The sequence below is a fragment of the Salvia miltiorrhiza genome, chromosome 4, assembly GCF_028751815.1.
Source record: "Salvia miltiorrhiza cultivar Shanhuang (shh) chromosome 4, IMPLAD_Smil_shh, whole genome shotgun sequence".
NCBI lineage: Eukaryota > Viridiplantae > Streptophyta > Magnoliopsida > Lamiales > Lamiaceae > Salvia > Salvia miltiorrhiza.
In genome coordinates, this window is record NC_080390.1 from 29,428,313 (window position 1) to 29,438,871 (window position 10,559).

The 10,559-nt window shown below is 37.2% G+C and overlaps 1 long non-coding RNA gene across 1 annotated transcript; it reads left to right on the plus strand.

The window, feature by feature from the left end:
- Positions 1-7,189: 7,189 nt before the first annotated feature.
- On the plus strand, positions 7,190-7,703 carry LOC131019670 (uncharacterized). Its single transcript, XR_009100369.1, has 2 exons — positions 7,190-7,354; positions 7,458-7,703. It is a non-coding gene; the product is annotated as an uncharacterized LOC131019670 (long non-coding RNA).
- Positions 7,704-10,559: the final 2,856 nt, after the last annotated feature.

A 10,559-nucleotide genomic window follows, 5' to 3' on the forward strand; every position in this document is an offset into this window, starting at 1 on the left:
GGTTCAACCCATCCTCTTTGTCTCATCAGCTACTACAAATTCCTTATCAGGTTTTAGAATCTCTAGCACTACAATTCAAAATCATCAAAACTCTTTATCATTAAACTATCATTTATACTCGACACCAATTGTTCGAGTGTCAGAGACCAACATTTATGTGCGTTATTCATAACTCTCACACTCACTCCATTTAGACACATAATCGATATCAAACTCAAATAATAAATTATATTTTAACAATTTATCATGCTCATAGTTCTCGATTAAATCTCGGACTTTGTAATTAAATACTAAATTCCAACTATAATTAATTAACGTGCTTCTCTAATTTATTCACCTCATTTAAACTAATAAATCTAATCCATGCTAATTTCTCATACTTAGCCATTTTATATGCATTTCTCATGCAATTCAAAAAAAACTCAATAACTTACTAATCATGCTCATCTCATAAATACTCAAATAATTCATATAGTCTTACTAACATAGCATTAACTCATATGCACTGCTAGTTCACTTACATGACTTCGCATACTCCACATATCTCAATTTAATAAATCATCGAATAGTTAGAAAATTCGTATTTAATGGAAATAAATTCCAAAAATTTAAATACAAATATTTTTAATTATTCTAAACACATTGGCATGCTCAAAATAACTCAATTAAATCGAGCATCGCTCGTCTCTGGCCTTATGACTCACGGCCTTCATCATATTTGAACCTTGGTGTTCAAATTAATCTAAGTAAATTATACGTGCAATATTTAATAAATATAAACACACATATATAAACTCAAATCATTCAATATGTTCTAGAAAATGCCACTTCCTTGAGCAAAACTCACACCTATTGATTTGGCATAAATTCGTTCACCCAATAGTACTTGTGTACATGGTCCCTAAATGTTCCTTATGTTCATCTTCATTCTTGGAGTCACTAAGACGAACTTATCCAGGTGAAGGTAGAATACTCTATCAATGATGCCCATAAATATATCTGGGCATTTGTTAGCCTGAATGGCACAACTACAAACTTGTGGTGGTCATAACCCGTTCTAAAAGTTGTCTTGGGTGATGACATCCGATCCTCAATCGATCTTGGAAAACACATTTGCACCTTTGAGTTGGTCAAACAATTCATCTACCCTCAGTAAAGGATATTCATTCTTGAGTATTAATTTGTTCCACGCTCTATTGTCTGTGCGCCTTTTTAAAGTGCCATATTTCTTCATAACATACAAATATGCGCTCCTGATGGGAATGCACTAGATATGATCTAACTTAGGTCTAGTAGTTTCTGCAACTGGATCTTTAGGTTCTCCGATTCCTTTGGAGTCATCTTGTTCGATGCTTTTGATCCACATGTCGATCTTGGTACTAGGTCGATGGTAAATTCTACTTGTCTGTTGGGTGGCAGTCTTGGTAAGTTTTCTGGATAATCTTAATGGAACTCACGTATAACTTCTATGTCCTCAACTGTCCTTTCGGTTCTAGCTCCTCCGTTTAGGTATACAAGGAAAGCTTGGTAATGTTTCTTATTTATCACCTTTATGGCTTGTATGTATGAAATAACTGGTATCCGCTCCTTATACTAATCTCGTGAAAACTTAAAGCGTCTATTCCTGGAAGTTTGAAGGAGATTTCCCATTCATTGCATAAATCATAGCATATAGTTCTCAGCTAACCAGTCCATTATTAGGGTTACATCTACGTTCCATATTGGTATAACATCAAGTTATTCGCTACCACCTTAAGTGATTCTACATTCAATTACAGGTTCATATAACTACGTGTCACTATCGTCGTTCCTTCTATGGGTGAAAAGTTTTTCATGTCTTGATCGCTTTGTTCAGTTTGTATTTGTGACGGGTGATCCCCGGGCATAACTACCTTAGCGTCTAGAGTTTTGCTGAGCAATTCAAAGTACGTAAACTCACCATGGTTGGCGAATGCCATTCTTATCTCATACTTTAGGCCAGGTCGAAACTTCTTCGGCATCTATTCATCGATGTCCACCTATTGTGGGGCATAACGGATATGTCGCAGCAAATCTGGTCGTACTTGGTCATAGACATCCTGTTTTGCTTTAGATTGAACATTTTCGTTTCTCTCCTCCTATCGCAGATATTAAAAAAAAAATATGTAATAAGTGTCCGTCTTATAGTCTTACTAAGACAAGTTTGCTAACATTCTTGAGTCATTGCTTTTCTTTTGGCCTCCCACCAAAATCTGTAGATCTAGTCAACTGGAACGCAACACATGAAGTCGTTTTTTTTTTTTTTTTTTTTTTTTTGTGCGGTACAAAAAAAAATCAAAGGTTCTCTTCATCGTCTTAATCTAGAGTTTACCCTCAACTGGATTCTTGGTTTCATAGCTATAACAAGCTTTACTCGAGAAAAAGTTCATCCATCTTTCGTAATGGTTCATTTTTGTCCCCATCTCGTTTCTAGCTTCTCATCTACCAGACATTCTATTTTTCAAAGAAAGACGATCATCAATACATCCCTTTTCTCATATCACATGCGTAACACTTTTCCATGATTCCATCGTGAAATCAGCATAGACAAAATAACTCAAGTCCTTATTCTCAAACCTTACGGTTTGTACTATAAATTGTTAACAAAAGGAGTGGTCGATAATAATTAGAGGAGAAAAACTAATGTCAACTAATTTTAGACACAAACTGATGGACAGTTAACCAAGCTATAGTTTGGGTGACTTACTAAGTCAATATACTAACACTTCTTAGTCGTATACCTCAAAAGAATCTACTAGGACAACTCAAAAGTTGCAAAGGCTCAAATCTCGAATGATATAAAGTGTTGCAGAAAATTTGTTCAAGAGACTCAAATAAATAACCAGAGGGTAGAATGGAGTAACTACCAGGTCGAACAAAATGACCTAGAGTGAGAACCCATCTGATTTTTAAACTGAAGTTGAAATACAGGGGTTTATAAACCCTAAAGACGTCTACTGAGATTTGGATCATGTGGACTGGCCAGTCCAACATAATCACTTCCCAGTTACACGGGAAACATCATCCCGAACTTGGTAATTCTAGGTCTTCTAAATTCTCATCATACTATACATAACAAAACTTAAGTTCACACCAGCAAGCTAAAAGCTTAAACTCAGGGTCCTATGTTCTAGACTCTTGTTTCGAAAGTTCAATATTTTTCGACTCTCCTCTCATGTTGCGGTGGTGGTGGCGGAGAATTATCCCGCCTATCCTTCACATCACACTCTTGATGACATCTTTGAGGCATTTTTGAAATCACAAAAGGAAGACTCAACTCGACCAACGCTCTAAGCATCCTCAAAACTCAAGTTCAATTTACTAACTCAACTTTAAGGAAACCCTCACGGTCACCTTAACATTCATCTGTAAGGCAATAAGCACTCACGAAATGCTAACAAAAAGACCACTCTGGTCAACCTAATATATCCATCAGTAGAATGCCTCTTTTTAGAGGACTTACATAAAGGGGTTATATAAACCCTACAAAAACCATAGTATCTATCGTAATGTCCCTTCTAAACCGACACCATTAATAGTACTATGTCTCGGTCTGGACCTCTTACAGTAATTGCTACCAGTTAACTCATCTAGTTGCTATTTTAGCACACTAGGAACATCCATCTATTTAACATCAGTAGGGTACTATATTCGCATGCTTATCTATCAGCATGTCAAAAGCTCAAGTATCAGTATCTCCTAAGTAAGTTATATACATCGCAATGTAATTGAAATTAATCAAAAACAAAGGTGTACTGCTCATACTCTCAAGATCATCCTTAGCTCTAGCCTACATCGGATTCTTTTCTCATCCTCATCAACTCTAGCCCTCCTCGGCTACTTCTCATCCTTTCAACCCTAGCCTTCCTTGGCTCTTTCTCATCCTTTCATAGTTTATGAACATGTGTTTGATAATCTGCTAGGGTATCTCTGTACCACATACTGTACGCCTCGTCCTCGTATCTGATCTTCCCTGAGTTCGATCTCACAACAGTCCTGGCCAACCTATAAGGAGAACTTAAAGGTGACTCTAGGAACTAACTCTACTCGGCTCCAGCAACAGAAATAAACAAAACATAACTTAGCAAAACTCCTACTAAGTAGTACTGTTATCTTAAAACTCAAGCTCAAAATATCTAAATTCTCATCTCGTCCCATCTTTACTTAGTAGGGAATCTCTCTAAACAATGATATTAGATCCCTTAATCTAAATCATCGTGACTCAGTAAGACAACTCAACAATTCTCTCTCAAAGCCATCTCCAAAGACTATGGCTCATGATACCTCCTCAAGTACCATTAAGGTTGAGTGAGCAAAACTCGCGTCACCAAACAACTCAACATATCGTACAATATCTCATTGCAGCATGCTAATAACTCATCATTAATCATGCTATTATACTCAAGCTCATAACTCAAACTCATAACTCAAACCAACAAGTACTTAAAGCAATTGCTAATTCTCTCAAGCTTTAGCTCTAAGTTCTCATTTCATCCTTCTACTTAGTAGAAAATCTCTCTTAACAATGACATTAGATTCCTTCATCTAGATCATCGTGACTTATCACAACTGCTCGAACAATTCTCATCACAAAACATCTCAAATACATCACATCATAACTCATAATTATGCATCTTCAATTATATAACATCATATGATATAAACGCTATCATGATTCATCATGTAACGTCAACATATGCTCTTATAACATAATAACTCATTATTAATCATGTTGTCATCCTCAAACTCAAACTATGCATCTTTAAAGCATAACATCATAATTCATCATATAACCTCAACATCGTGCTCTTCAAAATTTAACGTCAAATAAACTTTGAAATTTTACATACCTCGTTGAGCCTGGTGTGATGGTGCGCTGAGCTCACGGTTGTTAATAACTATTAGTCTAGTGACTCATTCTAGACTAAACTCAAGACTTCTAATTCAGAGCTTAACCTTCGCTCTGATACCACTCTGTCACAGCCCGCAATCCCTAAGGATGGCTTAACCGGGGTTATGACTCGGGAAGGGGATTTAGAAGCGGGGAAAGAAAGGGGCATCTTTTGAAACCGTAAATCTTACTTAACTTAAGAAAAATCATCGTATTTACTCATTAATACTCTTTTGAACAGTCTATGAAAGACAACATAAAACTTAATTAATATCATTAATCAAGTTATACATCATATGAAACCATTCTCTTAAGACTCAAAGTATGACATAACATACTATAACATCAACAACATCTTGCAGCGGAAAGTAGCTAGACATATGTATGAAGACATATTCTAGACAGGTTAACTATTTATTAACAACCCTGGAGACTCCGCTCATTGCAGCACCATCATCACATCAGCTCAACCTGCACATTTAGAAAACATATGCAGGGCTGAGTACAAAAGCACTCAGTGGGCACGTATGCCTAGGTATAAAAATACATGCTTCAAAACTGTAAATTGTCATGCCATCATAAACAGTACAGCAAGGGAGTTTTTTCGCTAAAAAGGCCCAAGCTTACTAAATTCATTTGTGATTCTTAAAGTTCGACTGATCAGTCTAAGTTCTCTTGTAATCTATCATATCTGGAATTGTGTGCCGGAGAGGTGGCCACCTCTCACGGTCACTTGACCGGCCAACCCGCTAGATGACTCACGGTCACTGGTGTACACTAGCCCTGGCAGGATAGCTATCAACTGCTCAGGACTCGAATTCGATTGCATCATTGGCAAAGCCAAAGCAGATAGATATCATACTAAAATTTAAACATTTTATGACAAGACAATACTTGAAATAACTTTAACTCAAATATTTTGTAACGAAATAACTTGCTCAAATGTAACATTAAACTCATTTGATTGATATATAAAACTGAAATTAACAGTTAAATCATCTCATGCATTCATTCGTATAAGAGGCCTACGACACGCAGGGGATCTCTATATACGTATAGTAAAAGTAATGCCTACCTCATTCCGTTCCCACTAGGGGCGTAGAGTTACCTCCTTCTTTAGCTTTCACTTCCCGTCTGGACCTTTATTGACGAAGAGTCGATAAGTTCGAGAAGAAAGTCGTGTAAGAAAGGAAGATAGGTCTCTAAACTAAACTATCTCCTTTTTAATGATTTTAGGGTTCTAACATCCATATTAATCTTGTCTCGTTCAAAACCTTAAACTCAAAACATCTATCACATAACTAACATTTAGGTTCGAAACCGTTTATTTGAACATCATCATGCGCATCAATCATAACTCGTTCTACTCACGCCATCAAGTTAAATATTCCGTCATTTAAAAATAAATCATAGGATATCACATAGACAAATTATATCATCATAGATCATGCTTTCTTATATTTAAAATCATTTAATCATTTTCAAATAATCCATATTAATAAGTCATTTGAAAAGAATTAATTTAAATGAGAGTTTAACTCAAATTATTTTATTTTATAATCCATTTATAAATACTTGAAATAAAGAACTCCATTTAAATAATTAATTTAAAGGTCAATATATAATTAAATTAATCAAGCTCAATTTAAATTAATAATTAAGAGCTCAAATAATTTAAATAGATATAAACCCAAATTAATTAGATAAATTAAGTCTATCATGTTTTTCTTTGAATAAGGCCCAAACAATTAAATTAAAGAAGCCCAAATATTTAAATCTAAGCTCATCAATTAATTAAAGAAGGACCCAAATACTTAATAAAATCGGCCCAACAACAATTAATAAAATGGCCCAAGTCTTGGCCCAACAACAAGCCCAACAATTAACTATGGCCCAAAGCCCATCCTTCATCCTTTAACCTATCTCCACACACACTATTTCACATTCAAACACACACACTAAGCTGCGCCTCAATTCTCTCTCTCGCCTCTGCCCTCTCCGCCGCGCCTCGCCGGGATGCTCGCCGGACGGAGGCCGGCGTCGGCCCCTCTCCTCTCTCCCTGAACTCATTCCCCCTCTCTTCTCCTCTATCTCTCTCGCCTCTATCGGCCGCTATCGTTCATCTTTCTCTCTCAAGAATGACGGAACAAGGCGGCAGACGCACGCCGCTGTCAAAGCGGTGCGCCGCCGTCGCCGGCCGCCGCCTGCTCCCTCGTTCTCGCGGCAGATCCGCCGCGACCTGAAGACCATGGCGTCGTCGCTCATCTCGCCATCTCCATTTCCTTCTCTTCTATTTATCTCTCTACACGCCCTGACCCTCTCCCTCTCTTTCCTCGATCTGCCGGAACAGGACGCACGCCGCCGTCAAAACGGTGCGCCGCCGCTGCTGCCTCCGTCGTCCTCGCCGGTGGCTCACGGCCAGGAGCCGTCGACCCCGACAACCAGGTATACCCCATCTCCCTATTCTCCTTTTTCTTCCCTCATCTTTTCCCCTTTTTTTTTTAAATTAAAAACTGAAATCCCTCTCTCTCCTTTTCCCCTGTGGCAGAACGAAACCACGGCTCCGCCGCCTTCCGTCGACCATCGGCAGCCACCACGGCTGCCGTCCCCTGACCTCGACTCATACACACAGCAGGGGTTCAAGCCTCAAAACAGTCACACATAGCATATAGGATTTATCACAATTTCAAATACTGTAAATTTCAGTTCATATGTAACCTATCTTGTAACTGTAAATTTGTGAATTTGTTACTCATTTTCTACATATATCAAAGCATTTGTAATCCTTTGTTGATGAACGTATGATGGTGTGGTGGTGCTGAGATATAAGTAATTGTTTGCTTTGGTGTTTCTCAGCAAAACTTGAACGAAATACAGGAGCTTAGTTTAGGAAGAACACCTTAATTGATAGTGTAAATTGTTGTCTCTTCAGTGGCTGTGCGAAATTGGGGCTGCATAGGTGAGAAATGGTGAAGATGGTGAAGGCGTGGGGTTGGTTTAATAGAAGTAAAATTCTATTTCAGCATGCGTATGACTGAAATAAATTCTTCAGCATGCGTTATGACTAAAATAATTCTTCAGCATGCGTACGACTGAAATAAATTCTTCAGCATGCGTATGACTGAAATAAATTCTTCAGCATGCGCTATGACTAAAATAATTCTTCAGCATGCTTAGGAATTATTCGAATTTAATCATTAAAATATCTAATGGATTAATACATTAATCATATGGTTCCAAACTCAATTAAATACATTAACACATACAAGACAAATTCTTATTTGAAGTATAAAAATCCATTTGGGCTTGTCAATTTAATAATTTAACTAACCACATGGATCAACTCTAGTAATTAATAAAAATTCATATTTAACACTTAAATGTTAAATCATCATTAATAAATTAATGGACTCAAAATATATTTTGAGTGCATCGTCCACTGAAGATAAAATAAAATAAATCATCATGTATATAAATCATCAAATTCATATAAGTTCGTATTTTATTAATGGATGCTGAACCCTAATTACCATAATCAATCCTTAAATCAGTAATTAGAAGATTTTAAATCCTCAATTAAAAGTCGGGTCATTACATTAGCTTCCTTCATAAGCACTGTTAGTCTCTTACTAGCTACTCCAATAAAAATGTAAAATGCGTATATTTTGAAACCCACGAAATTGCTACTTCAAGTAGCAATTTTATAGGGTTATTGATATATAAATACATCAATTTTGGGCTCATTTTGGTTTTTTTTATAAATTTTAAAAATTGTCAAAAAAATACATCAATTTTAATGTTTGTTAAAATTTGACACCATTCAAGTTTTGAATATTCAAAAAATTACCCCATTTAAAAATTTATTGCGCAAATACCCCACTTGATCATTAAATTGCTAAATGCCTTGTTTAAATGGTTCTTTATACTCCCTCCGTCCCACAAAAACATGAACGTTTTGCCATTTTGGGACGTCCCACAAAAACATGACCCTTACTATTTTTGGAAATTATCCCCTTATTTTTCATCCCTCCTTTTTACACTTATTTACAAAAAACCCATTATGGCCCACCACTATCTTTTCTTAATTAAATCATTAATCATTAATTAAAAATTAAACTTAACCCATTAATCCACCTACCCTATTAATTATCTATGTTCTTCCATTAATCACTCAACCACCCATTTACGTGTTTATAAGAATTTCTTACCCAAATCAAAACCCTAGCCGCAACTCATTCTTCATCTTCTCTGTCTTCACAGAAGATCTTTTCGATCTGGGATGATCTTCTTCATTTTCTCCATTGTTTCTCAAAACCCTTGCTCGATCTTGCTTTTGGGACGATGTTCCCCGAGATAAACTATGAACCTTACTTTGCTTCTCCTGGTGATACTGAATCGCCGGAGACGAGTGTCGACCCTTCCTTGGTTGATTCTGATACGGTAGTCCCGGAGACGGAATTCGATTCCGATTTTTCTGCGAGAAACGATGGTGTAGAGTCCTTCGAGCAATGGCCTGAATCGCAACCTCATCATCTTCCTCTTGTCGACGAAGAGGAAGAGGTTGCCTTGGCAGATGGTGAACATCCACCTGAATGGTACATGGTGGTCCCAGAGACGCCGGAGTTCTGTGAATCTGGTGGCGTCGAGGCCCCCGCAAATACTACACTTGGATCTGAAATTATTCAATGCCCCGGAGATCCTACAATTGGATCTGAGAATCGTCGATGCCCTGCAGATGCTACACTTGGATCTAAAATTATTCAATGCCCCGGAGATCCTACAGTTGGATCTGAGAGTCCTCAATGCCCGACAGATACTACATTTGATGATCTAAGTCCTCGATGGTCCGAAGAAAAGAAACGTCGATATCTCAGAGTGCTTCCAAATTGGTTTCTAAATGTTTTTCAACTCCTCTGAGGTATTGTTCTTCCATTTTATCTGTTGAACCCGATGAGGTGATTCCTGAGGGTTGTGAATGTGTGGTTGATTGTTGACTGCTATGGCTGTGAATTCGAGTGCTGCCTTATGTGAATTTACATGTCTGTTGAACCCAGTGATGGTGATTCCTGAGGGTTGTGAATTTGAGCCTTAATTGTTGCCTGCTATGTTATTGAACTTGATTGTTGTGAATCTGTGGTTCATTCTTGATGGTTGTGAATCTGTGATTGAGTGCTAAGGGTGACTGATGTTATAGCCACCACTAGGGATTAAAATCCCTAGTTAGGAGGTTTAACATTTGGACAGATTGTTCTCAAAATGAAGTCTATGTGAATTTGCATGTCGGTTGAACCCAGTGATGGTGATTCCTGAGGGTTGTGAATTTGAGCCTTAATTGTTGCCTGCTATGTTTGTGAGCTTGATTGTTGTGAATCTGTGGTTCATTCTTGATGGTTGTGAATCTGTGATTGGGTGCTAAGGGTGACTGATGTTATAGCCACCACTAGGGGTTAAAATCCCTAGTTAGGAGGTTTAACATTTGGACAGATTGTTCTCAAAATGAAGTCTATGATGCAAAGTTAACTAGTCTGAGACTTTAATTACAAAAAGGTTACAAAACCATCAGTTCATGAATTCTAGTTCAAATAGAATTTACAAATCAAAATGAACTATCCTGAACTGATGTTTGCAATCTATAGAGGTTTAGTCACCT